The sequence below is a fragment of the Kogia breviceps genome, chromosome 14 (genome assembly GCF_026419965.1).
Source record: "Kogia breviceps isolate mKogBre1 chromosome 14, mKogBre1 haplotype 1, whole genome shotgun sequence".
NCBI lineage: Eukaryota > Metazoa > Chordata > Mammalia > Artiodactyla > Physeteridae > Kogia > Kogia breviceps.
Genome location: NC_081323.1, coordinates 54,886,323 through 54,908,219, shown reverse-complemented (window position 1 = coordinate 54,908,219; position 21,897 = coordinate 54,886,323). Strand labels below are relative to the sequence as shown.

General features: G+C 48.5%; 1 protein-coding gene across 7 annotated transcripts in view; it reads right to left on the bottom strand.

Annotated features, from left to right (window-relative positions):
- The window catches only part of PDPK1 (3-phosphoinositide dependent protein kinase 1), a 73,524-nt gene that overhangs the window by 51,156 nt on the left and 471 nt on the right, over positions 1 to 21,897 (bottom strand). The window contains exon 1 of one of the 7 annotated variants that reach the window (XM_067014239.1): positions 1,597 to 1,702. The exons of the other annotated variants lie outside the window; for them this stretch is intronic. The gene's annotated coding sequence lies outside the window, so the exon portion shown is untranslated. Of the gene's footprint in view, positions 1 to 1,596; positions 1,703 to 21,897 lie in introns of those variants that run through there. 7 annotated transcript variants of the gene reach the window in all.

Below are 21,897 nucleotides of genomic sequence, written 5' to 3'. Positions count from 1 at the left end.
ACAAACCTCGGCTCCACACCGCAGGCCAGCCCCAGGAAGGCCAGCTCAGGCAGGGTCACCCCAGAAGACATACCACATGCCAGCTCCCAACCAAGGAGCCACCACCAGCTCTGGAGCTGCACCACAGCTGGGAGAGGGCAAGCTTCTTTTACTTATTGGTCTGTCAAGATCATTATCACTTCAGGTAAGGTATACAAATATGAAGGAATTAACCCAAGGCACAGTATCAGTGAAATACTAGGAGAATATGACCAATTGGCTTTGTAAAAAATATCTAAAAGAATCTGACTTTTTAAATGTGGCACACAGCACAAACATGACCAGCAGTACAGGCTCTCTAGCTGGAATGGGAGTCCAAGGCGCACCATTTAGTTATGGCAAACTACTGTTTTCTTGAACGCTCTATGGGTCGCAGTAAGTCAAGTGTGCCTTACACATTTCATAAACACTCTATCTTATGAGAGGTACCAAGGGCTGGACCAAGCTCTGTGGTCAGTCAGTACCTTAATCATTTGTACCTATAAACAAAGCATACAATCTTAACAGAAGTGTAATCAAATTCAATAACTTCCCATGGAGATTAGCTGGAACTTTCTGTCCTCGAAGGCAGTGGTAAGTGGGGAAGAGGTCACAGTCACCAGGCTGAGGCCCATCAAGAACCAAGATAGGCCTGGACTGTCCTCACCAGCCAGGCCAGCTGCACGACGACCAAGACCTGTGCCCAGGGAGCACTGAGAACCTCACAGGGTTCCCAGACACAGCCAAGGGGTAAGCACTCCCTGGGCCTTGCAGGGTCATTCCGAGTGCAGACCCTCAGGCCTGGGACTGAGGAGCAGCAGGACTGTGTGACCCGAAGGGACACACACGAGAGAGGGGAAGCAGAAAAAGACAGCACTTAACACAGCACCGTCCCAGGCACTACAGCACTGCTTCCAACTGGCCTGGTCTCAGGCCCAATGGGGGCCACCGCTGCCCAACGGGATAGGGGAGGAGAGAGCACCGCCTGTCTCTGTCGTGCCCCACCCCCACCGCACCTGTCCTACCAAGTGTGGGCCTGTTTACCTGTTTATCTAAGTTCACCTGTGCACCCAGCCTCCTGCCAAGTGAGGCTCAAGGAGACAACCGGAGATGCACAGAACAGTGGCAAATGTTGCTTTTAATTCAAAACTGACAAGTGAACTACTGAATAAAATCTCAAACATGAAGTTTCTAAATAGCAAAACGTGACGAGTTGACTCATGGACCTGGAAAAATTTTACACAGACATGCTTCTGGACCCAACGACAATTCTAGCAAAGGCGCCAACGTATGTGTCACATGAAGGTTTCTGGCACAGGTGAGGGACAACCCACTGCTTCTTCACGGTGGGCAGAAGCTCAACTCTGGGAGAGGAGGTGCTGGAAGTGACAGCCAAGAGCAGCAAGGATGAGGAGGCAGGGCCTGCAGGCAGCAAGCATCCACAGCCACAGAAAGCAAGACCTCGTGTGACAACCACCATCAAACTGGCTACTCCAGGGACAGATGACCCTGATGTCAAACACCCTGGGAAGGCCCAGCACAGTGAAGAATGCTTATGCTGGCTTCAGGAATACTTACCGAGGAAAGCGGTCTTCAGCTCCAACTTCCATAATGATAACTGAACACGCGTCCAGTCCACGGAGAGTGGTCTCCAAAGACAGTGAAAGGTAAGTCTAATGAAACACTGGTTGACAAGTACATGTTTCTGAGAGCTTTCTTTCCTTTTCATCAAAGTAGTTTCTATGGTTATTTAAAAAAAAAAAAAAAAAAAAGGTCTCCAGAACAGGTCCTCAAAGGAGAGCACTGTCCCTTAGAAAATACAGGTTTGCTCCTGACCTGAGCTGGGCCGACCCCACACACAGGTACCAACCAGGCAGCAGCCCTCAGCTCACAGCTCTGCCCATTTCTGGTGGACATGCAGAAATCAACCACGAGGTGCGCTGAAAATCAACATGCTGTCTCAACAGAGCTGGACCTGCATCCAGACCTATGACACCGAGCAGCATCTGGCTGGGCAATGACAAGGTAGGAGGTAGAACATCGTGCTGGATAAAACCTGTTCACGTCCTCCCTGACACCCGTCCATAAGCGCCATGGAAAATGCCCAGGCCACCTGTATACTTCCCAGAACCTGTCACATGGTAAAGGTTGGAGCACAGGATTTTCCCACCTGTAAACATTAATGCACCTGATGCCAACTCTTACTTTTACAAGATGTCTGGCAAGTTCATCCAGCCCAAAAGCACAACTTCAATGAGAGGTCTGAAGGCAGCTGATAAGCCTCTCTTTAAGGGATACAAGCCACCTTAGTATAAATTAACATAAACTAGTAAGCCGTCTTTCTTTGTCATTGGCAGTTGGCTGAAACTGTCAGCATGCTCTGGACAGGTGCAGAATGTTCTGGAGCCTGAGCTAAACCATGCCCACTTCAGTTTGGTGGGCACTGAAGTAAAAGGCTTGACTACAGCCAGAGGAGAGAAAGAGAGTGTGTGCTCTGGAGACGCCGGCAGGTGGAAACGTGACCCTGGGGCCAGGCTGAGAGGGGGCAGGGAGAGGATGTTGTATGTCTACACACATACACCTGCTGGCCTCACCCCCAGAGCACAACCACCATCCTCCTCCACCTCAAATGCCCAGGACTCCGCCACTGCCCCCAGGAACCTCTCCACCCCTTCATCCCCCCACACGCAGCAGGCACATTTTGCTGTTTGCCACAGCTTATAGCGGATCCCGCAGCACAGTGCGCACAGTCCCAGGAGGGTCAAGGGGAGCGCCAAGACCTTTACCTCACTAGCGCAGACAGCTCTGGAGTGACTAGATGTGAAGTGACTTCTGTAAAGTACACCCTATTCTCCAAAGCCATGCTTTTCTGTTATGTCATAAAAATATATGCACTCATTTTGCTCATCAGTGTTTCTCAAAAAAGGTAAATTAACTACATTTTTAACCCAGTTACTCAACAAACATGGCTGCTGTGCTAGTGAAGGTCCAGGGACTTGGCTGTAAGGCAGACGTGGTCCCTACCCCTAGGAAGCTACATCCCAACAGAGTGACAGACCCAATATCATTTACAGAACTAGCAGATTAAAGCTGTGAGAGCAGCCATGGCAGAAGTGGATGAGTGCTGTGAGGCCGGAGCATGGGTTGGGGAGGAGCTGGGAGAGGGTGCTGGGGGGCGGGTGGGGAGCAGTCAGAGGGCTGCAGCAGGTCCAGGGGAGGGTGACAGCAGCTTAGATGTGCTGCAGTGGCAGGAAGGGGAATACTCACATACAGAATATGAAATATAATAATAGGTAATCACGCGTTTCAAAATTTCACTTTCCCCTAATGTTTCAGATTCAAAATTCAGATTCAGCAGCCTTTATAAGTCAGAAGGAAAAACCAGTCATTCTGAAATCAACATCAACGTGAAGTGTAGAATGAACTCCGGATTTTTGAAATGGCAATAACAGATGATGTAATACAGACAGACATACACACATACCTGCTTTTCCACCACATGCTTTATGAGAAACGGCAGGGCCACCACCAGCACTTCACAGCAGCTTCAGTGATTTCAGGTAAATGCAGTACCCTCAAGACCACACTTTTATCCACTTCATCAACAAATATTCACTGAGCACCTATGTGCCATGCACTGTTCTAGGCACTGAAGATACAGCAAAAAACCAAACTGAGCCCATGCCCTCAAGAAGCCCACATTCTAGTGGGAGCAGACAGACTCCCCCCAAAAAACAAAAGCCAGGTAAAATCCACAGTGTGTCAAATGGTGATAAATAATTGTGAGAAAAATACAGCAGGGAAGGAAGATGGGAGTGGTACAAACTTCAATAATCAGAGAAGCCCTTACTAGGAAGGTGACATCTGAACAAAGACCCCAGGAGGTGGAGAAAGCCTTCCCAGGAGAGGACTGGGCAATGAGAAGGCCCAGAGGCAGGAGCAGCTCTAGACTCACAACAGTCCAGCTTGGCCCTCTGGACGGGCCACCTCCAGATAGAACCTCTGGATGCCAGGCAGGAGCTCAGGGTCCCTGAAACACTCCTCCTGGGATCACTTCTGGGCACCTCAAACCACAAGGGTGGAAGCCTGAGCAATGGAACTTCCCATAAGAGTCTTGGTGCCTCCTGAACCAGAGTCTGATGCCAGCCTAACCCTGGCTGTACTGTCCCTCATCAGACCTGGGCTGGAAGATGCTGGACACCAGACCACTGCCGCTCTGGAAGCGCCACAGCAGCATCTGCTCTGCTCCAGCTTTACGGGTATGATGACACAGGGACTTGTCATGGGCAGCCTTTCTCCTTCGTGGAATTCCACAATTTCCTTCCTTCCTTCCTCGGCCATAGCACGCCAGCCAAGTACCTCAGCACAGGACCAGCTCTCCTGGCCCCTCACTGACGGAGACATGTTCATAGTGACAACTCAGTGCCCATGCTTTCTCTTCCTGCAGTCATAAGCCGCTGGCATGGGTATGTTTTAATGAACAGTTTCACTTCTGCAGTTAAAATGATGGTCGAAATATTACCTTTTAAAGCACTTTAAAAGCATCAATTATAAAATGAAAAACCTAAGAAAAAAGCTCTCTTCAAGTGTGAAAAGCCCAAATGTTTATTTGTACTACAGCTATTATTCTAAAAGGCTGATTTTTTTCACATTTGAGGTGGTAATTAAGCTGCATAAACAGCACTCAGAGACGGTCTGCCATGATCTGGAGGACACTCACTATACAGTGGCCCAGGGGCAGAGGCGGGGGTCAGGCTCCCATGGAGCTCCTTCCAGCCCTCCAGCCCAGGGCCCTGTGGAGGCAGTGCAGCCCTGTGTGCCCAAGCAACCCAGGGCCTTGGGAGAGTCACTCCCTCCCAGCACAGCCCAATCTGCTTACCACCCACTTGGTGACCCAAAATTATGGTAAATAAATACATCTGGTTACTCAACAGCTTCTGAAATTTAAGTCTCTGGAAAAACTTAAAGCAACAATACCCTTTCCCCCATCCTCGCCCTCCCTAATAAAATGGAGCTGGTCACAAGTTCTCAAGAACACGGCTCTCTATCTGGTACTGTAGGCACTGTGTCACCGCAAGTCATGACTGCTGGCCTTTCCTACACACACAGGTGCACCCCAAATGCAAGCACCTCACACCCAAGAGAAGGCTGAGAGCTGCAGCCTGCCTCACCAACAGCTTCACACCAGTGGCTCCCTGTGGCCAAGGCCTCGCACTGACCAGGCCAGGCCCCAACCCCTACCCTTTCTCCCCCACTTCCCAGTACCAGCATCCTTTAAATCCCCCCACAGGACAGGACACCTTCTGTAGTCCTCTCTCCTGCTTCCTGTGTGGCTGTCAGAACAAGCTTCCAAAACTGCATGAAGTGGGAGCCATGTCTGTGGCTCAGCTCTACTGCGAACAAGGAAGGACGGCTGTTCTCAACTGCACTTGGCCAGGAAAACCAGCGCCACGAACATCCAGCACCTAGGATGTCTCCGGAAAAGTGGGTCACACACACCCAACTGCACTCAACATGCACCTCATCCTATACCTGTCACCGTGTCACATGACTGAGTAAGCAGGAGGGGCCTGTGTGCTCACAGACTCCCCAGAGCAGGACCACAACACCCTTCCGCAAGAGCACCTCTGCCAAGAAGACAAGCCCAAGTCTTAAACAACTGACTTCCAAATGAACTTGTAAAACTACTGTCCGTAAACTGGGCATTTTCTGTAGACTTCAACTGGTTTCACACCAATGTGTACATAAAAACTTAGGATTTTCAACTTCTTTGACTTCTTGAGTGTTGAGTTCAGCAGTCTCCTCTTAGGGGTAGAAACTCTCAAGGGAAAATTAATTTGCGATGAAATTACATTTTCGTATCCACCGAAAACACATCAAGGTTCAATTTAACTATGCAATACATTGCTCAACCACTAAGAGAGCTTAGGAAAATATGAACATCAAAATATCCAGTATCGGGCTTCCCTGGTGGCACAGTGGTTGAGCGTCCACCTGCCAACGCATGGGACACGGGTTCGTGCCCTGGTCCGGGAGGATCCTGCATGCCGCGGAGCAGCTGGGCCCGTGAGCCATGGCCACTGGGCCTGCACGTCTGGAGCCTGTGCTCCGTGAAGGGAGAGGCCACAACAGTGAGAGGCCCACGTACCACAAACAAACAAACAAACAAACAACAACAACAACAAAGAAAAGTGATTTATCTGTTCATTCTACTAACAGATATTCACTTAGCACCTACTAGGAGCCCAATCTTACTTGAGCCCTAGGGACTAGAAGGAGAAAAGAAAACAGCAAACAGCCCCTGAATCAGCACCAGGAAGCAGAGGAGTTGACTTCAAAGGAAAAGGGTTGGGCTTCCCTGGTGGCGCAGTGGTTGAGAGTCCGCCTGCCTGATGCAGGGGACAGGGGTTCATGCGCGGAGCGGCTGGGCCCGTGAGCCATGGCCGCTGAGCCTGTGCATCCGGAGCCTGTGCTCCGCAACAGGAGAGGCCACAGCGGTGAGAAAAAACAAAGGAAAAGGGTTGACTGATGTTCCTCAGATCCCTCTGGATCTTTCTTTATGTCTTTATCTCTTTAGGAAGGATAAAGTGAAAATTAAGCAAGGATTTCATATGAAGAACAATCTTGGGAGTTTGAAGCGAGACTCAGGGTTGGTGCAATGAGGAAGTCTTTCTTCCTGAGGAGGGAGCCTGTCATTCCACACCAGAGCCAAGGATTCAAACCTGGGGGCCTACACACCCCGTATTTGAGCAATTGCAACTAGATGCTTTAAACATGTCTTGGCTCTTAAGAGTTTAAAATTTCTACCTACAAACCTGCTGAGGAAGAATCTGACGTCACAAGAATAAATAGCTGCAAATGCTTAATCATTAGTTACTAAACTGTCCAAACCTTTTGCATATGAATAGTTGCTGCCTCCGACAAACAAGTTACAGGTACAAGTACAGAAGTTACCACCAAACTGTGAGAACTCGCACTCTGCCAGGTTGGGACCCCAGCTCTGCTCCTGACCAGCCATCTGAACTTGAACACACTATGTCACCTCTCTGTGGCTCAGACTTCACCTAAGAGTCAGGGATAAGGAGAACCAGACCTTCCAGGCTTGCTGTGAGGATTTAATGAGTTAATCTACACAAAGCACTCAAGCTGACTCCGAGGGAGCACGCTATAAACAGTTTTTTTGGTTTGTTTGTTTTTAAATAAATTTATTTTATTTATTTATTTTTGGCTATGTTAAGTCTTGGTTGCTCCGCGCGGGCTTTCTCTAGTTGCCGCGAGCGGGGGCTACTCTTCGTTACGGTGCGTGGGCTTCTCATTGTGGTGGCTTCTTCTGTTGCAGAGCACAGGCTCTAGGCACGCTGGCTTCAGTAGTTGTGGCATGCAGGCTCAGCAGTTGTGGCTCGAGGGCTCTAGAACACAGGCTCAGTAGCTATGGAGCATGGGCTTAGCTGCTCTGCAGCATGTGGGATCTTCCTAGACCAAGGCTTGAACCCATGTCCCCTGCATTGGCAGGTGGATTTTTAACCACTGTGCCACCAGGGAAGCCCCTATAAGCAGTTTTATGATTAAATAACACAGAAGACACACACACACACACACACACACACACACACACACACACACAGGTTTTCCCAACCAAGGGTCATCAGATCATAAAATAAGCTCTTCAAGACCAAAATGAAGCCCATCCCCCTTCCACATACTATATTTATCTGTGAGTAAACTGAATTAACTATGTACTGAATTAGGAGACCCAATTCTAACTGTGAGGCAGACAAAATGATACAGGAAGGCTGAGCTCCCTAACACACTGGGAGAGGAATCAAGATCAAAATCAGGGCCTTCTATGGTCAAGATGCTGTCACACAGCTTAAGACTCCAGCCAGCAAGAGAAAGGATCCCAAACTCAAAAGGCTAAGCTGCCTTTAAGTGCTGCCTGGGCGGAGTGTGCTCTGAAAGGCTCTCAACCAACACATCACACAGAGGAACACCTCCCTCTAGGCCCCTGCATAAAGGGGGGTGGTAGACTGCCACAAAATCCGACCAGCTCATCCCCAAAGGGACACTGTACACAGTGAGTACTTCAGCCGTACTCACTGGCAAAGAACATTCTGGTAAGAACCTCCTCTCACCTCAAGAAAGTCCACAAAGCTAGACCCAGCACAGAAAACCTGGCAGAGGCAGGGACAGCAACCACTGCCACCTTCCCCAAACCCCAGACCTCTACCATGAAGAACTAGAGTGAAGGAGCAAAATCGAGGACCCAAGGTGACTTAGCTGAAATCATGGGTAACCATGGGTAAGCCACACTCTCTCTGAGCCATAATTTACTATTCTGTGAAGTGAGGTGTATAACACTGACTCACCCCGTGAGGGCTGCTGGGTGCCCACAACAGACAGGAGCTCAAAGTCACTTTGTAAATTACATCTTTCTTGTGTTCACAGGGCAGACCAGGCATGGCTACTGCCTAAAGTGGTGGGAGGGGATTGCAGGGCATGGGCGCTTGTAACACAGACCACTCCACATGCTCCACCCACGTTAGCCTTCAACCACAGGCAGACCACAGGAGCTGGCCCACATGACACAAATGGTCACCAATGCCCTTGTGCAGCTCGACACATAGCAAAATGCAGCTCATCCTAACCAGCATGGAACTACACTTAGGAGATCCAGGTGGATGGCTGACTGGATTTAAATGAAGACCCGAGTAAGACTTTCTATTGTTCCATGGAGCAGTGTGGAGAAAGTGCACCAGGGGAGGGAGAAGTGTCTAGTGGGTGATCCCCGAGGGTGACCACTTAATCTGTCCTCCAACTCTCTTCTGCAGCCCCTTGGAGCCTCTCACCCAGCGAGAGGCAGGTGGAAGAACACAAGGTCACAGCTGCCAGCCGCCTAAAGTCTAGTCCTCAGGCTTAACAGACCCCAAGACTCAGTAAACAAAGTCTGAATTTTGCTAATAAACCTGTACCTTCAACATTAACTTTGTGCATACCACAAACATACTATGAAACACTGAAATACAGGATTTCTTTGCTCTTCTAACTTCCTTCGGATACTTTGGAACTGCATAAAGGTATACTTTACATGCCATTAACTTGATTAACATGAACATCAGGATGCAGGTGACTTCTGGGTTGGAAGGGAGGAGATTACAATCAGCAGAACTACTCAGAGGGCTTCTAAGAGCCTAGTAAAATCCTACGTTTAAAACAGGGTGGTGGTAGGGCTTCCCTGGTGGCGCAGTGGTTGAGAGTCCGCCTGCCGATGCAGGGGACACGGGTTCGTGCCCCAGTCCGGGAAGATCCCACATGCCGCGGAGCGGCTGGGCCCATGAGCCATGGCCGCTGAGCCTGCGTGTCCGGAGAGGCCACAACAGTGGGAAAAAAAAAAAAACAGGGTGGTGGCACATGCAAGTTTGTTTTAAATTCTCAATATACACCCCTTATCTATACAACTGTAAATAATATTGCTTAAAAGGAACTTTATGAACTGCCATTTTTCTCTACTTCTAAAAATAACTTTTGTTAAGCACTTACTGTTGTCACGCACACTTCTGAGCATTTCACACATATTATCACAGTCCTCAAAACAACTCTTGGGGGTAAGGACCACTGGCATCCCTTTTTACAGATGGAGGCACTGAGGCACAGATCAGGTCCCTGTCCAAAGTCAAAAGCTCAACAGTGAAGCCAGATTCAAACTCGCTCTCAACACTTCCCAGCTTGTAGAGGGTATGTCTGATGCTGATACTCCATGTGACCCAGGGAACAAGAAAGTAGGGCCCCAAATTGGCAGGACCTTCCTGGGAAGCATTCAGTAACCACTCCCATATCACATCTTAGGCTCAAGTCCTTCTGACCTGCCAATTTCTGCTACACTGAATCTAGTTAAAACAGTCGAATTCATACTAAGATTTATATTATGAAAACATTCATTAAGGAATTACTCCAAACAGATGGAAACAGCCAGTGTAAACGTCCCCAACAGGAAAATGGCTACTCATGGTTGACCCACAGAGGGGAGTACCACACAGCCACTGGAAGTGGCTCATGCAAAACACTCAGTGAAAAACAGCAAGAGACAAAACTGTCTCAGATATACCGTCAGGGTCCCAATTTGACTTTTTTTTAAATACAGAAAGGAAACGATGACCCCTGGGTGAAAAAAAGATAGATCTTCCAGTTGGTTCCCAGTAACTATTAACCTTGATAGCTGCAAGGGATGAAATATGACCTAGGAGGGTCAGCAGATGCAGCACAGTGAGGGCCTCTGAGGGACCTTATCAATGATGCACCGACCACAGGGGCCACTAAGTCCTCAATAGACACTGGTGATATCACGTGGGGCCCAGAGACCTTCTGCACTTCCTTCCAGGTCCATCAGTTCATTCATCCAGAAAAGACGTGCTATGTATAAAAAGTATTTGCTAATGAGTAGATGAATAAATTAATATCTTTTAGATACAGATCCTATGTGTGAGGAAGAAATCACTAACTACCACTGGGGGCCCAGTGTGGAAATCCTATTTCTGCTTTTAAAGCCTGTCATCCTAGAGCAGTATCAGAAAACAGCAGTACTTCAAAGACAGTCCAATCCATATACTTAAGATTCTGTTTCACAGCCAAATAACTTGGATGAAATCTAGAAAGAATATGCATTAAAAGCTGTAGTGAAAAAGCTTTTCAGTAAAATCTATTATTAGTCAGAAAACAGTAATATTAACAAGCTCTCGCCCTCTGTTTTACTAAAATAATTTAACGTATTAAACTCGACAACTAAGAAAAACTGAGTTTCTAAGCTCAAGTCACATTAATTATATACCACTTAAATATGAATCTTTCCTTGGGCATTAAACTCATTCAGCAAACGTTTTTCCCCTGCAATCTACTTGTGAATCTGAGTGATACCTAACTTGATCCAAAGCAATTTATCTTGAATTTATCTTGAAATAAATTAAGTGATGTGGTGAGGCCAGCAGGTACTGAGCTGTTTCCCCTTCTACCCAGAGGAGCTGAACCCTGGGGCTCCTCTCTCCCACTCTCCAGCTTCCAACCCCAGCTCCTTAAAGGAAACCTCCCTCAGCCTCCAAGGCTGAAAGGTCAAGGGCTAAAATAAAATCTAGAGCACATAGGTACTTCCAATGAAATGAGAACCATTCTCTAGTATCCCAGCCCTCCCTTCCCCTCTTCTGCGCTGGGGATCCTCGGCAGCCCCGTTACATTCCCCTTGCTGACACTGCCCCACTAGCCATGCCCTCTCCTCCTCCTGTGTCCTTCAACTTCAGTGGGGACTGCACTGTAATCTGTCTTTGCCGGCCCACAGCTGCCCTAGTTTTTGTTTACCCTCCATTGGTGTTTCCTACACATAAACATACAACCACAGTGATATGGATAACTGTTCTCATCACCCTAACAGATTATCCTGTTTAAAAAAAAAAAAGCCAGATTAATGTGGTCAGACTTTTGTTTTTTAATCCTCTGAAGCTCCTCTCTCTCTGAAATAGGAGAAAAACAAATCAGCCCCCAGAATGCCACTGGCCATATATACCAACATCACCTGGCAGGAACACCCTTCCAGCAGTGTAAACTTACATGGTTTTGCAACGGAAGGAGAGAGACCTAGCTTATTTCTAACTAAGAATGCCTATCCTGACACCTGAAAGGCTCCTTCAACAGATGCTTTCCTTTATTGGGCCTTTATCTGCAAATTCTGAATAACTAATTGGGAACAATAATGGCCACGTGAGACAGAGAGAGACTTTGTCCCACTGTTAACCACTAACTCCCATAGAAGAGCTTCACAACATCATCAGTGTGCAGAGAAAGATCTATTTTGTCTAGCATGACATTCATCCACACCTCCACCAATCAGCAACTTAAGAGTTCAGTTACCAGAAACAAAGAGAGGAGGAGGAAGGAAAGAAGAGCAGGCCAGGCCAGGCCAGTCCAGTCTCTATTTCACCTTCTCCTAGCCAACCCCAAACACGTAAACAGCCTCGGGACTCCTAGAGTCCTAGGGAGGGACTTCAATGCCTTCAGGCCTCTCCATTGCTGCCAGGAGCCCTCTCCATCATTTTCTTCATAGTGCTTTGCCCTTATATCAGCACCCAGGTCTTTCTTCCCACCAATTCTTACCTTCATAACTGTCTTGTTTTTGCTGTGGTCATATGGAAACGACGTTGGAGGGGCAAATCCATAGATGGGTGGGAAAACAAACCAAACTCATGACTTTCCTGAATATGCCTATCTTCAGAGTTCTGGGCTAGAAGAAACTCCAAACTCTGTGCTTCTTTCAATCTAAAAGTCTCAAAGTAACAGCCCACAAGTCAGGCTTGTGACTCAAGATCTTTAGACAGTAAACAACACCACAGCTTTACTTGAAAGAAAAAAAGCTAGTGAACATACCAAAGCTAACCACCTACTTTCACAAGGACCAGGTGATACAGATCTATCCTCCTACCTGCAAAGAAAGTACAGAGACTGAGCACACAGGACCTGAGCAGATCACGGCAAATGCTAATTAGATCACAAATAGCAGCCTCCAAATTCTCCGGAGGGACACGGGCCTTTCCCGATTAGAAAGCGTTTCTATCAGTGGGTTCAGGTTCACTTGGCACCTGGGGACATCTCTGTCCCTGCACAGTGTCCTGGGAGCGTCCATGCCTGCAGAAAGTGGCCAGAGCAGGCAGGCACTTGGACCCCATGCCAGCTCTGACCTGGTACATAAGTCAGAAGCCCTCCAAGTTCCAAGTGTCTTCATCTGGAAACTAGAAGGATCCACCCGGGTAAGCATGAAGGTCCCTCCCCAAATAAAAATACTGTGGTCATCCTATGACACACAAACAGCAAGTATCAGAGAGCAGAGCAGGGCCATAGGCCTAATTCCAGACAATCAGAACTAATCTTGTTTCATCTTTCCAGTGATAAGTCACGTGAACATCAGGCACTCCTGATATATGCACTAGGGGCACCCAACTTCCTTGGGATTCTTCCTGAGTCCATAACCCCCGTTTCATCAACAAGACATCAGACAAACCCAAACTGAGGGACAGGCTATGAAATACCTGACCAGTACTCTTCAAAAGCATCAAGTTCATGACAAACAAGGAAGGACTGAGAAACTGTCATAGAGCAGAGGAGACCAAGGAGACACGACAACCAAATGCAATGTGGTACCCTGCAACAGAAGAGGACATTGGGGGAAAACTGAGGAAACCCCAATAGGTTTGCAGTACAGTCAATAGTGTGGCACCAATGTTGAAGTCTTAGTTTTGACAGATGTGGCAGGGTTGTACAGATGTTAACATTAGGGGAAGTGGGATGATGGATATCATGGGAATTCTGTGTTTGTTTGCAACCTTTCTATGTATCTAAAGTTATTCCAAAAATCAAGTTTATTTTATTTTTTAAATCTTTATTTATTTATTTTGGCTGCTCCAGGTCGTAGTTGCGGCACGCACAATCTTCATTGCAGCATGTTTAGCCACAGCATGTGGCTGTGCAGGATGCTGCACTGGGAGCGTGGAGTCTTACCCACTGAACCACCAGGGAAGTCCCTCAAGTTTATTTTAAAAATAAGTTTGGGGCTTCCCTGGTGGCGCAGTGGTTGAGAGTCCGCCTGCCAATGCAGGGGACACGGGTTTGTGCCCCGGTCCGGGAAGAGCCCACATGCCGCGGACAGAGCGGTTGGGCCCGTAAGCCATGGCCGCTGAGTCTGCGCGTCCAGAGCCCATGCTCCTCAACGGGAGAGGCCACAACAGTGAGTGGCCTGCGTACCGCAAAAAAAAAAAAAAACAAAACGTTTGTTTGGAGGCTATTTTGATAGCTTCAAGCAAACTTAAAGGATCTGAAAACATCCTGTGTTATTAAAAACTTGACTCAGGGGAATTCCCTGGTGGTCCAGTGGTTAGGACTCTGCATTTCCACTGCACGGGGGCACGGGTTCGATCCCTGCTCAGGAAAGCAGTGCAGCGTGCCCAAAAACAAAACAAAACAACAACAACAAAAAACAACTTGACTCTGAGTCCATACTGAATACTAATTTGAAAAATATAGGGCTACTGAAGGAAAATAATACACTCAAAAGGAAGGGAAAAAACCTGACACTGAATAAATTCAGTATAAATTTCCAAATACCACTACCTTCATCATGCACTGTAAAAAGACATCCATGTTTGGAAGCACAGCAGGTCTCCCCAAGAAAGCACTAGGCAAGCACAGCCACCTGGTCTTCCCAGCACACAAAACGGCGCTGCCTCCTTGCACTTCCTCCACACTCAGCCACTTCCCTGCTCCCCTGCCCTCCGGGCTGCCCCTGCCAGGAAAGCCCCCTTGCTTGGTGCACCCTGGGGTCAGGTTCTTCTGTGTTCCTCACTGCAACAGACCTACAAAGGCCGGCCATCCCCTCCTAGCAGGGCACTGCCCTCCCTTCTGGCCGCACTGCTGACCATTATTTCCCCTCAGCCCCTGAAGCGGAGCCATGGTTAAGGGGGTCACAGAGGGGTGAGAGCACTCACGTAGGCTGCCCCCCACCCACTAAGCTGCACATCAGGTCCTTTTCACCCAAGGATTCCTTCGGGGCATGAGCATGGAGCCCTGTTCTGTTGATGCCTCTACTCCTAACTCACCACCTGACCATCCTCACCCACCCCCGCCCCCCCAAAAAAACACAAAGCTCAGTGCCAGAGCTTCTGGGTAAAAGAGTTTTCTAAGATTTAAAAAAAAAAAAAGAGCACTTAGTTTGTATGAGTTTTATTTTTCTAGGAATGAAAATAAATGTGTTCGCAAATAAAATCTGTATTTAGATACACAATTTTAAAACTGTATATCTGATAACAGCTATGTATATACAATCAGCAGACTATAATTTTGACCAACGAAAAAAACCCATGAAAGAAAAATGCCAAACTGCAGGAAGAAAAAAATGAGTTAACAATGGAAAAAGAGAGTAGTATGGGCTGAGCTTCTGAGACAGCACTGAGGAAACAGTTTATTCTCTCAGTCTTCAGTCCAGGCTAAGTCACAGGCCACTCTGAGAGAAAAATGCACAATGGCTAAGGGCTCACCCTCTAGGGCGGAAGCCGGTTAATAATGACAGGACCCCGGAAATGAGCAGTTATCAAGCTTCCTGGTTTGCTAACTTACCTGCTTCCCCAGGGCCTAGCTGCTACGGATCAGACTTTCCTAAGAACATGCCTGAGCAGAGCCAGTATTCGGGCAATTTTCCCAAAGACTGGGCTGTTCCCACCACTTCCCATAGGAGATACACTGCTCACGGCCAGTGCTGGCACACACTTAGGTCTGAAGTTCCCATCCACTCCCGCCCTCCTCCTAGGTTGATGGCTCTCTCACTCACACTCGTTCACCCCACATCCGTGCACAGGTGCATGGCAGGAAAACCCAAGACAAGGTGGGCTGCTCAGACACTGAGTGTTGGGATCCCCCAGGACCACCAGCCACACAACCATCTCAGGAAGGTGGAGTCCCTCACAGGCAGGGGCACAGCTGTGGCACTGCACACACCCACAGAGCATGTGCTCCTCTTAAGACAGGACGCTCTTAGAAATTAGAACAAAGCCAAGAGCTGGTTAAAGCTCTCTCTGACCTTACCCAAGGCAGCAAAGAGAGGTGTGCCAAAGGGACCGCAGAGCAGGGTGGCTGCTTCCGTCATGAGGGGAAAGCAGCTTGGCTTCTGGTCAGAGAATCTGCTAGGGTCATCCTGATCCTCAGGGCCCACCTGCAGGGTACACAAAGCTGACACCGGCTCTTCTACAGGTTAGATACTCAGGGTCTGACCACATGAGGACAGTGGTCCATGGCAGGGCTCACCCCTGCCTGTTGGCACAGCAGGGCAGCAGTGCCAACATGGAGAGCCTCAGCCCAGAATACTGTATGCTTGACACTAACACTTACTAATCCAGATTTAACCTGACATTTGATCACCAAAACTTCCCAGGAAGGACTGTAGTATAAAAAGAAACCAATGGCTTTCAAATACAACCTTTCAAGGGTTGAAAAGTGGTAAAAGGGTAGGTGGTAATAATATATAGAGAGAAAAAAGAGCCATCCCCTTTTTGAATTATATTTCCTTAGACAATGAAGAAATGGTACGTGGGACGTTTTTTACCATTTGACTTCTTCCTAGTTTGGAATGCTTTCATATTAAGCAACAGTTTATGATGAGACCCTCCATCCCTCAAACATATACAGCTCTGAACACAGGGAGTCAGAATACACATGCAGGATTCAGAGATGTCTTCATTAATAAATAGCAAAAATGGTAAGACAGGCTTGTCACAAATATGCCGGGTATGAGAACCACGAGGAGAAAGAGTGAAAAAGAGTAACAGAAACCATCTAGACTCCAAGTTTAGAGAGGTATATACACAACAAGGTACAGAACCTGTTTTAGAGAAACAGAACATTGAATATATAACAAAAGCTGATGCAGACCAAAGGGCAGTAGGTGGGACACAAAGAAGCTGATTGGCCAGAAAAGGCTTCACAGCCAGGGGGTGGGGAGGCCGGTGTGTTTCCACTGAGGGGAATTTCTTCAGGCAAAGAGGAAGGGCCTAAAGAGGAGAACCTGGCAGCCGAGAACATCCTGGACACTGTCCTGGGCTTTATAAGCTGGGAAGAGAGGCCACATGGCACGTGCAACTGTGGGACGCTCGCGGAGGAGGAGCTAAGTGACAAGCCAAGAAAAGCAGAAGTCACGGGAGCATTGGAATTTGGGGACCCCCACCAGCAGCTCACTTCCTCGCCAAGAAAGGGAAAACTAGGAAGAAAGCGAGCATGTCAATGTTTTCAGCCCCACAGGAGACAGCGTGTGATGAGCACGCAGTGCGGCTATCCCCCTCCAGACATAACTACTTCCTTCACTGCAGGAGGGTGTCCACAGCCACGCCACCGTCGAGCACAAGAACCGACTGCACTTCAGACCCAGTGCAAGAGCAAGGTCTGCAAGGTAAACCTTCTCCCCCTGGAAGGGGCAGAGTTCCCAGGTCCACTGCAGCCCCTGTCTTCCCAAATCTTCCAGAAACAGGGAGGGAAGATAGAAAAGTTAACTCCAAGCCCCTTTTCCCACAGGTTTCCACTGCAGGTCAAAGCACTAAGGAGAACTTCAATGCGGCTTCAAGCCTCCCATCAAATCTTATCAACCTTCTTTGACAGCATCCAATATTAGGCTGTCACTTTGAGATACAACTCCTGCTGCAATAAAATTAATTCCAAAAAAGAAAAACAGGTTGAAGAATGAGACTTTAACAATGAATTCATTGTTAAATAAGTTTTTACCCGTTTGAATTCTGACTGAAATACTGCCGAGAGAGACACACACACAGCCTCTCATCAGCCCTCTCCAGTGTGGGCAGACCTGCCACCAGCTCCACAAGCAGGCGGAAGACAGGGACCTCCAGACATCCCTTCAAACCACATCTTTAAATATTTCGAAGGCGAAAAGTGGCTGGTACAGAGAGCACACAATCCTATCTGTAGGATAGAGGAGGTCACCAGGCACTATGTGCCCACCTTCATCAGGCCCCTTGACTACACTCCAGTTGGAAACCACACTTGTTTGTTCTTCTACGGGCCATGCACCCATTCATGAGCTGCTAAGGTCAGATTTGTCCCTCTTTTTCACACACAGAGTTTGCAGCGCTGTCAGTTCTCACTTCTGTGAGCCTATGTGTAATCCAACTATTTAAACAGAAACCTGAATCAGTTGCTCTGATAAGGGATTTGAAGCCCACAAATGTAAACGCTTTATAATGAACTCTCTCTCTTAACACATTCAAAACAACTTGGAATTTCTTGGGATAAAAATTCCATTTTAGGGCTTCCCTGGTGGCGCAGTGGTTGAGAGTCCACCTGCTGATGCAGGGGACACGGGTTGGTGCCCCAGTCCAGGAGGATCCTGCGTACCACAGAGCGGCTGGGCCCGTGAGCTGTGGCCGCTGGGCCTGCGTGTCTGGAGCCTGTGCTCTGCAATGGGAGAGGCTGCAGCGGTGGGAGGCCCGTGTACCGAAAAAAAAAAAAAATCCATTTTAGGGACTTCCCTGGCGGTCCAGTGGTTAAGACTCTGCACTTCCACTGCAGGGGGCGCGGGTTCAATCCCTGGTCGGGGAACTAAGATCCCAGATGCCATGCGGTGTGGCCAAATAAAAAATAATAAAATTCCATTTTAAATTAAGAAAATTTTCTAGACCAAGAGGATGGAAGTAGACTTCATGCCACTATATAAATGCAACCAGCGTCGAGCACAGAAAACAGATTCCCCCCCCCCAAGAACCACCATTAACCCAACAGGCCTTTCTCCTCCAAGACATCATCATCAGAACATGTTCCCCACTGCTCTTGAGAAAAATGCACTCTGCCTGTTGTTTCATGAGACTGGATACACGACTGGTTCTCAATATTCAAGTTATTTTTTTTTAAGGGTTTGGTACCACAGTGAACAAGAACGCAATCCAGTTACGGAAGAATGCACTACTGAAAAGGCCTTAACAACACATGTTCAAAACTTACAGTTTCCACACCAGCACTTCCTCCCCGGTGATCTGCCCTTTGAAACTGCCTTGAAAACAACTGTGCTCCGCACCCCTATGGCCAGCTGTCATCACAAGGGCAGGCGCAGAGCACACACACGTTGGTCCCAACCCTCACACCTGCTGAGGGAGTCATTTCTGCATCAAGTGTTCCTCAGCAGTGGCTCCTTGCTCCATAGTCACAGAAGTGAAGTATCACGTGGGATTCCATCAAAGTCTGTTTCCACAGACGATACTCCTCAGGAAGGGACAAAGTGTAGGGCCAGTGGAGGCTCTCCTCACACCATCAACTCAGAAGGGACCAACTTTGTTCACTCTCTCATTTCTGCAGCACTTCCCAGTTCATTACACACTTGCCCTACGTGCACCCAAACCCCGCGTTAGGTGGCTCAGCAGACAAGGGCACAGATTGAAGAGGGGAACCTATCCAGGAGCTGCCTTTTCCTCCTCCCAAAACCTGTGCTAAAGGCAGCCTAGACTGTGTATACTGACTCAAGTCTCAAGTGCCATAGCCAGTCCACCCGACCCCCCACCCCCGTCATTGTAACCCATTATCCTGTAGTATGTTCTTCATTACACTTATCATTATGTAAATGTACCTTACATATCTTAAAAAAAAAAAAAGGCAGCCTAGAGGCCAAGTCCTGCTTTGAAGAGATGCCCGAGGCCTCTTTTCAGGTCCCATATCGCCACAAGCTGCTGCTGTGATCCTTTCTATAAAACGCATGTTAGAAGAGTAGAAAAACCTACACTTCCACCTTTTATTAGTATAGGGACCTCACCTTGCCACCTCTGGACTCGGCTCAGTAAGTGCTGTAGGGACGTCACAAATACATCACACTGCATGAGGCCACATGAGAAGCTCCCAAAAAGGGTGTGTGAAAATCAAAACCCACTTCTTTCCATGTTCTCTGCCTTCCCCACTGGCTTCCCACACAGATGCAGCCACCCTTGCAAAAGCCACCCTAGAGTGTGCAAGGAACCACTCTCCCTAATCAACAGTTTTACCTTTAACAAAATCGTTGCACAACTTTTTAAAAAGCAAGGATTCCAAACCTCACCCATTCAGAATATCGGCCCTCAAATAAGGAGGGACCAGAGCCTCTTTCCAAACAGCTGCTTTCTGACAGTGTGAGGCTGAAACAGGCTCCAGGGGTCACAGAGTTCAGCCATCTGCCCAAAGAAATAGCTAAGTGTGCTGTCCTTCCACGAGAAGATGTCCCTCCTGCCTCCCACACAGCAGTCCGAGGACACGCACAACCCCCAGGAAGACATCCTGGGCAGTGGCATTGAGGACTTCCCCAGACAGAGGGCTGCGACCCTCCCTCAGGGCACCCCTCCCAGGAGGGGCAGGGTGGCACCCAGGCCTCTGCCATCGCTCAGACGTGGGTTCAAACTGCACTGTATGTATTAGGCAGGTACTTAACCTCTCTGCACTGTGGAAACGGAAGTTTCTGCACCTGTAAAATGGGAGCGACACCTATCTCACAACACTTTTGACACAAGTCAAGCAACATGGTGTGAGCTATCTTGCAAAGTGCCTGCCTTGAAGTAAGTGCTCGGGGTTCCCTGGTTGCGCAGTGGTTGAGAATCCGCCTGCCGATGCAGGGGACACGGGTTCGTGCCCTGGTCTGGGAAGATCCCACATGCCGTGGAGCGGCTTGGCCCGTGAGCCATGGCTGCTGAGCCTACGCGTCCGGAGTCTGTGCTCCGCAACGGGAGAGGCCACAGCAGTGAGAGGCCCGCATACCGGAAAAAAAAAAAAAAGAAGTAAATGCTCAATAAATGGTTCTGACAGCCTCTGGCTCACCGCAGTACCAAACTGGGCTGGGCCATTTCCAGACTTCCCAACTCATACTGCTCCCCCGCTGACTGTACACAAGTAAAGAAGCGGGAAAGTAATCGGGACGGGGCCTCTCCTAAAGTGCCACCTTAAAAATCCAGGTGCAAACTCACTTGAATAGTGCAAATCAATCTGTCCCCAGATGAAAAATCCACTACTGGGGGCATCTTTGCCATTATTGATGGGAAATACAGCATATTCTCACATACATGTGGACAAATGTAGCTGATGAAAACACAAAAACCTAGTTCCTCTCACTTCCTGATGGGGAGGTCCATCCTTTATTCTGTAATTCATTTCTTCTCACGGGATTCCAGTCTTTTTGTACTAAAAAGCTGCCTTCTGCAAAGAAACTCCAGATGTCAAGTGTCCATCACATGGAACTACCAAGACTATGACACGATATGCTCTTTTCCTCTTCCCCTGGACGCCATAAGAGCGCACACCTTGTACTGCAACAGCATCACTGTGTGAAAGTTCGTCTTACAAACTTCCATGATCACTGTCAGCCCCCAGCCGCCACCGAGGTCCGCCAAGCAGTCTAATTCGTGTTTTTGCGCGTTAGCCCAGGCACCCTGCGGTACAGCCACACATGTCGCAAAGAGTCAAAGACATCCCTTGGCCTTTCACCATTTTTCTCAACTGAACAGGTCCTCCTCCTCTCAGACTTCAGCGTATCACCCATCTCTACAAACCAGAGTTCTCAACCTCAAGTCCACGGACCAGCTCCAGAAGGATCAAGAGCCTCCTGAAGTAACTAAAAATTCAGTAAAGCCGTGCGGTTTTCTCAGGAGGGGACTCAGATCTTGCGTCACACTCTCAAAAGGGCCCATGACCCCTCAGAAAGATTAACAGCCGCTACCGTGGAAAATAAGGGGTAATGTAAATTTCTTGGGTCTTCCCTCATTTAAGGGATTTGACTTTTGAACCAGACTTCACAAGCCGTCTCGACATTCTTCCATTCTTCACATTCGCATACAAGGTATAAATCCTTAAACCATCTTCCCAAGACTCCCGAACTTAACCGAGGGCAGACATAAAAACACTAGGGATACTTTTAGCAACAAAAAGGAAACACAGAAACACTAACGATACGTACAACAAAACATTTAACCCAACAAGTGCTTTATCTCTTTCCTTCCCCCTAAAATCTCTCCGCCCGGTCACGCTCACTTGCCCGCCGTGGTGGTTTCAAGCCCGGCCTCGAGGAGGCTTCCCATCACACCAATGCCGGTGCTGAAGCGGAGCCCCAAGGCATGAAAAGCACCGAAACGCCGCCCCACCGGGCCGGGAAAGGAGCATATCCGAGTGTATCAGACTCCACCCCAACCGAGAATTCGGAGGGGCCCGAGCATCAGGTGCTTCGAGCAAGAACTCGCACGTCCCGCTTTCGCTGCGAGCGGAGGCACAGGGACCCCGTCCCAGGTGAAGGCCCGGGGCGGTTCCTCTGCAGACAGAACGAAAGGTAACCCCGGAGGCCTGACTCAGGCC